The sequence below is a fragment of the Anolis sagrei genome, chromosome 2, assembly GCF_037176765.1.
Source record: "Anolis sagrei isolate rAnoSag1 chromosome 2, rAnoSag1.mat, whole genome shotgun sequence".
NCBI lineage: Eukaryota > Metazoa > Chordata > Lepidosauria > Squamata > Dactyloidae > Anolis > Anolis sagrei.
The window spans coordinates 12,355,470-12,362,539 of record NC_090022.1 but is presented as its reverse complement, the minus strand read 5'-3'; the positions used below and the strand labels follow the sequence as shown (position 1 = coordinate 12,362,539).

The 7,070-nt window shown below is 44.8% G+C and overlaps 1 protein-coding gene across 1 annotated transcript in view; it reads right to left on the bottom strand.

Moving 5' to 3' along the window:
* Positions 1-7,070, bottom strand: part of LOC132767726 (zinc finger protein 665-like) — a 147,481-nt gene that overhangs the window by 54,912 nt on the left and 85,499 nt on the right. The gene's annotated exons all lie outside the window — the stretch shown is intronic.

The window sequence follows — 7,070 nt, the reverse complement described above, 5'->3', positions numbered from 1 at the left end:
CCAACACCACAGCTCAAAAGCATCGATCTTCCTTCGCTCAGCCTTCCCTAAGGTCCAGCTCTCACATCTTCTTGGGAGGAGAGCAATGTCCAATCTCGATAAAATAGTAAAGAGTAGAGACATCACTCTGGCAACAAAGATCCGCATAGTCAAAGCCGCATAGTCAAAGCCATGGTATTCCCTGTAGTAACATTCTGCATAGAATTATGGAAAAAATAGACCCCTGTCTGATTCCACAGCAAGCTGGCTTCAGGAAAGGCAAAAGCTGCACATCGCAAGTGCTGAACCTGACTCAGCACATAGAAGATGGCTTTGAAAAGCAGCAGATCACAGGAGCTGTCTTCATAGACCTGTCAGCGGCTTATGATACTGTGAACCACCGCCTCCTCCTGAGAAAAATGTATAATACCACAAAGGACTACCATCTCACCCGTCTCATAGGAAACCTGCTACAAAACAGGAGCTTTTTTGTTGAGTTCCAGGGCCAGAGAAGCAGATGGCGGAAACAGAAGAACGGCCTGCCTCAGAGGAGCGTGCTTGCCCCATCCATGTTCAACATCTACACAAATGACCAGCCACTGCCAGAAGGGACAGAGAGTTTCATCTATGCTGATGATCGTGCCATTACTGCTCAAGCAGGGAGCTTTGAGGTGGTTGAACAGAAGCTCTCAGAAACTCTAGGTGCTCTTACTGCCTATTACAGGGAAAACCATCTGATCCCTAATCCATCTAAAACACAGACATGTGCCTTTCACCTTAAGAACAGACAATCATCCCGAGCTCTGAGAATTATTACCTGGGAAGGAATCCCACTGGAGCATTGCAGCGCACCTAAATACCTGGGAATCGCTCTGGACCGTTCTCTTACCTACAAGAAGCATTGCCTGAACATCAAGCAAAAAGTGGGTGCTAGAAACAATATCATACGAAAGCTGACTGGCACAACCTGGGGATCACAACCAGATACAATAAAGACATCTGCCCTTGCACTGTGCTACTCTGCTGCTGAGTACGCATGCCCAGTGTGGAACACATCTCACCACGCTAAAACACTGGATGTGGCTCTTAATGAGACATGCCGCATTATCACGGAGTGTCTGCGCTCTACACCACTGGAGAAATTACACTGTCTAGCCCCATGATGATGAACCTATGATACGCGTGTCAGCACTGACATGCATGGCTACTTTTGCTGACACGCAGACACATGCAGCCTCATACAGAGATGTACACCTTATAAGAGCCAATCTAATTCCATCCTTAAATTTGTAAAAGGCTCTACAAATTTTACATCTGCACATTTGAGCATTGTTCACTCCATAACTCAGCATGGATTATATATTTTTCTTATTTAAACTATAAATATTGCAAAATGATGGTGTGTTTTTTCTCTCTCGAAGTGACACCCCACCCAAGTTATGCTCAGGTTTTTGGGGAATTTTGACACACCAAGCTCAAAAGGTTGCCCATCACTGGTCTAGTCGGTATTGCACCACCTGACATCTGCCGGGAAGTGGCAGCCAATAGTGAAAGGACCAAGACAGAGACATCTCCAGCTCATCCCCTGTTTGGGTATCAGCCAGCACGTCAACGACTTAAATCCAGACATAGTTTTCTAAGATCTACAGAGACACTCGCTGGAACACCCCAGCAAGCGAGAGTCCAAAAGTGGCAGGCTCAAACCCAGAACCTCAACCAATGGCTGATACCAAATGAGAGACTCCCTCCTGGGCAGACAGAGGACTGGGCAACTTGGAAGGCACTGAACAGAATGCGCTCTGGCACCACAAGATGCAGAGCCAATCTTAAGAAATGGGGCCACAAAGTGGAATCCTCGACATGCGAGTGCGGAGAGGAGCAAACCACTGACCACCTGCTGCAATGCAACCTGAGCCCTGCCACATGCACAATGGAGGACCTTCTTGCGGCAACACCAGAGGCACTCCAAGTGGCCAGATACTGGTCAAAGGACATTTAATCAACTACCAAACTCACAAATTTTGTATTTTCTCTGTTTGTTTGCTTTGTTCTGTTAGAAATGTAATATAATTGACTGGCTGCCCTGACACGAGAAATAAATAAATACAATACGGGGTGTCTGCGCCCTGCTGCACCACTGGAGAAACTACACTGTCTAGGCCACTGTTTCTCAATCTTGCTCATGCCGTGACCTCTTAATACCGTTCCTCATGTTGTGCTGACAGGGGCGGCTCAACCCATTACGCAAAGTAAGCATTTGCAGTATAGTTGATTTTGCCCAGGGGCGCTCTTGGGGGAAAATAGACCTTGACATATGCGAGTAGTAGTTACTGGGATGTATAGTTCACCTACAATCAAAGAGCATTCTGAACTCCACCAATGATGGAATTGAACCAAATATGGCACACAGAACTCCCACGACGAACAGAAAATATATATCAGTGATTAATGTATTGTCAAAGGCTTTCATGGCCAGAATCACTGGGTTGTTGTAGGTTTTTTCGGGCTATATGGCCATGGTCTAGCACAGTGTTTCTCAGCCTGGGGGTTGGGACCCCTGGGGGGGTCGTGAGGGGCCGTCAGAGGGGTCACCAAAGACCATCAGAAAACATAGTATTTTCTGTTGTTCATGGGGTACTCTGTGGGAAGTGTGGCCCAATTCTATCGTTGGTGAGGTTCAGAATGCTCTTTGATTGTAGATGAACTATACATCCCAGCAACTACAACTCCCAAATGTCAAGGTCTATTTTCCCCTAACCCCACCAGTAGTCGCATTTGGGCATATTGAGTATTCGTGCCAAGTTTGGTCCAGAGCCATTATTGTTAGAGTCCACAATGCTTTCTGGATGTAGGTGAACTACAACTCCCAAACTCAAGGTCAATGCCCACCAAACCCATCCAGCATTTTCTGTTGGCCGTGGGAGTTCTGTCTGCCAAGTTTGCCCCAATTCTGTCATTGGTGGGGTTCAGAATGCTCTTTGATTGTAGGTGAACTATAAATCCCAGCAACTACAACTCCCAAATGACAAAATTAACTCCCCTCTCTCAATCCCACCAGTATTCAAATTTGGCCGTATTAAGTATTTGTGCCAAATTTGGTCCAGTGAATGAAAATACATCCTGCATTTCAAATATTTACATTATGATTCATAACAGTAGCAACATGACAGTTATGAAGTAGCAGCGAAAATAATGTGATGGTTGGGGGTCACCACAACATGAGGAACTGTATTAAGGGGTCGCGGCATTAGGAAGGCTGAGAAACGCTGGTCTAGAGGCATTCTCTCCTGACATTTCGCCTGCATCTATGGCAAGCATCCTCAGAGACAGTGAGGTCTATTGGAACTAGGAAAAAGGGTTTATATATCTGTGGAATGACCAGGGTGGGACAAAGGACTCTTGTCTGTTGGAGCTAGGTGTGAATGTTTCCAGGGCCGTAGCCAGAAAATTTTTTTGGGGAGGGTTGAAAATTTCGGGGGGGGGGGAGGAGGGTTAGGGTCATGCTGAAGCCAAGAGCACAGCAGGGGGCAGAGCAACCTTCAATAGCCCGCAGCTCTGCCCCTGTCAACCACCTCCACCAAGTCTGGCCTCCTTAATGAGAGCATTCAACCCTCCCCCCCCCCCCTCAACTTGGTTGCTTTGCTACATCGGCTATTGCTGCAAGTAATGACAGTGTGAATAAATTCTCAATATTTGCTTGAGATAGTGCTTGCAGTTCTGGAGGGACTCTTAATTTTTTGCGTCTCATAGACTTAGCATGGGGATTTGGTTAACCGGTTAAAATTCATGAGTAAACGAGGTTTTTTTTAACCTGAAATATTTCAGGGGTGGGTTTGAACCCCTAAACAATCAGGGACATCTAATCACCTCTCAACAAAAGATTGATCCAGGCAATGCTAATCAAGGTGGTCAGTTGAAACATTCACACCTAGCTCCAGCAGACAAGAGTTCTTTGTCCCACCCTGGTCTTTCCACAGATATATAAACCCATTTTCCTAGTTCCAACAGACCTCACTACCTATGAGGATGCTTGCCATAGATGCAGGCAAAACGTCAGGAGAGAATGCCTCTAGAACATGGCCATATAGCCCGAAAAAACCCACAACAACCCATTTGCAATATAGTTGATTTTGCAGACCTTGACATGTGCGAGTTGTAATTACTGGGATGTATAGTTCACCTACAATCAAAGAGCATTCTGAACTCCACCAATGATGGAATTGAACCAAATATGGCACATAGAACTCCCACGACGAACAGAAAATATATATCAGTTATTGGTTGGCGGGGGGGGGGGGGGGAGCAAAATATTGTTAGCTTACCATTGAAAATTACCTAGGGCCGCCTCTGTGTGCTGACCCCCAACCATAACATTATTTTCGTTACTACTTTAATAACTGTAATACTGTTATGAATCGTAATGTAAGTATCTGATATGCAGGATTTATTTTCATTCTCTGGACTAAATTTGGCACAAATACCCAATATGCCCAAATTTGAATAATGGTAGGGTGGGGTGGGGGTTTGATTTTTGTCATTTGGAAGTTGTAGTTGCTGGGATTTAAAGTTCACCGCCGGCAATCCAAGAGCATTATGAACTCCACCAACAATGGAATCGAACCAATCTTAGCACACAGAACTCCCATGACCAACAGAAAATATTGGAAGGGTTTAGTGTGCATTGACCTTGAGTTTTGGAGTTGTAGTTCACCTACATCCAGAGAGCACTGTGGACTCAAACAATGATGGATCTGGACCAAACTTGGCACAATTTTATTTGTTATTATTATTTATTACCCCGTCCTTCTCAACCCCCGGGGGGGGGGGGGGGGGACTCAGGGCGGCTTACAAAAGGCACAATTCGGTGCCAATACAAACAACAAGAGAAAAACATATCAACAGCAATTATAAACAATTAAAACCATCAATTACACATCACAATTTATTTATTTATTTTTATTTTGTCGTGTCAGGAGTAACTTGAGAAACCAAGTCGCTTCTGGTGTGAGAGAATTGGCTGTCTGCAAGGACGTTGCCCAGGGGATGCCCGGATGATTTGATGTTTTATCATCCTTGTGGGAGGCTTCTCTCATGTCCCCGCATGAGTAAAACCAGTCTAATGCTCAATGTTTGCTAGCTCAGAATCCATAAATTCATTCCACATTGTCAAATCCTATCCATTCCAGTCGTCGTCATCCTTTGTCTATCTGCCAGATCACCCAATGGCCTGGTCCCACATCCATGTTTTTAGTTTCCTTCTGAAAGAAGGAAATATCCCATATACCCAAATATGAACACAGGTGGAGTTTGGGGGAAATAGATCTTGACATTTGGGAGTTGTAGTCACTGGGATGTATAGTTCACCTACAATCAAAGAGCATTCTGAACCCCACTAACGACAGAATTGGGGCAAACTTCCCACACAGAACCCCCATGACCAACAGAAAATACTTAAAAGGCCATTCAGTCCAACTCCCATCACCAGGGCAAGAAAACGTAATCAAAGCCCTCCTGACAAAGAGCCATCCAGTCATATACAGACATATATGATTCACACACACACACACACACAGATACAGTACCATAGATTTGAAAGGGACCCTTAAAGGACAATTATATGTTGCATGTTCCAGAGTAGGCCAACCAGACAATCCCCACATCAACAATGACAAAGAAATAGCAAGAAATACTGTTTATCCACAAGCATTAAGAAATTACATATATTAGAAACCAACACTTTCTTATTATTTTATTTTCCAGATCACCAGACTGGACCATAGCAATGTGTGACAGGGGACAGCTAGTAAATAAATAATTTTGCATAATGCTTCTTTTCCCCTTCAAACTGTCCAAATTGGGGGTGATGCTCTTGGAAACTTGTCCTTTCCTGATCCTCATATATTGGTCACAATGACTAATATTTGCCCTTACAGGACTTGATTGCCAAAGCAACAGCTGAGGCAGAGAAGGGTTTTTCTGAAAACAAGTGGATCCTACTGTATAGAGTTTCAACCTCTTTTCTGCAGGCTAAACATGCCCAGCTCTTTAAGCCGCTCCTCATAGGGCTTGTTCTCCAGACACTTGATCATTTTAGTTGCCCTCCTCTGGACACATTTCAACTTAGAGTCAACATCTCCCTTCAATTGTGATGCCCAGAATTGGACACAGTATTCCTGTCTCAGTTATTTATTTATTTATTTATTATTTATTACTGCGCTTGTATACCGCCGTTTCTCAGCCTACATTGGCGACTCAACGCGGTTTACAACACTACAATAATCAACAATATTCAGTTTAAAAAGCATAAAAACACATACATAATACACAATATTGGGCCACCAATACAGACCAATGCATCTCTTAACTAAAATCATAATCCAATTTCATCGTCTGTGATTACCAGTCCTTGATCATCAATTTCATTGCACCGGATTAGCCGAATGCTTGTTCAAACATCCATGTCTTCAGCCTTTTTCGAAACACCATCAGCGAGGAGGCTGATCTTATCTCTATGGGGAGGGCATTCCAAAGCCGAGGGGCCACCACAGAAAAGGCCCTGTCTCTCGTTCCCGCCAGCCGCACCTGTGAAGCAGGCGGGATAGAGAGCAGGGCCTCCCCCGAAGATCTTAGGGTCCTGGTGGGCTGATAGGCCGAGATACGTTCGGATAGATATGTTGGGCCAGAACCGTTTAGGGCTTTAAAGGCCAACGCCAGCACCTTGAATTGGGCCCGGTAGCAAAGTTAGACCACATTTGGAATACTGTGTCCAGTTCTGGGCATCATAATTGAAGGGAGGTGTTGACAAGCTAGAATGTGTCCAGAGGAGGGCCACTAAAATGATCAAGGGTCTGGAGAACAAGCCCTATGAGGAGTGGCTTAAAGAGCTGGGCATATTTAGCCTGCAGAAGAGACGGCCGAGAGGAGACATGATAGCCATGTATTAATATGTGAGGGGTAGTCATAAAGAGGAGGGAGCAAGCTTGTTTTCTGCTACCCTGGAGACTAGGACGCAATGGAACAATGGCTTCAAACTACAAGAGAGGAGATTCCATCTGAACATGAGGAAGAACTTCCTGACTGCGAGGAGCTGT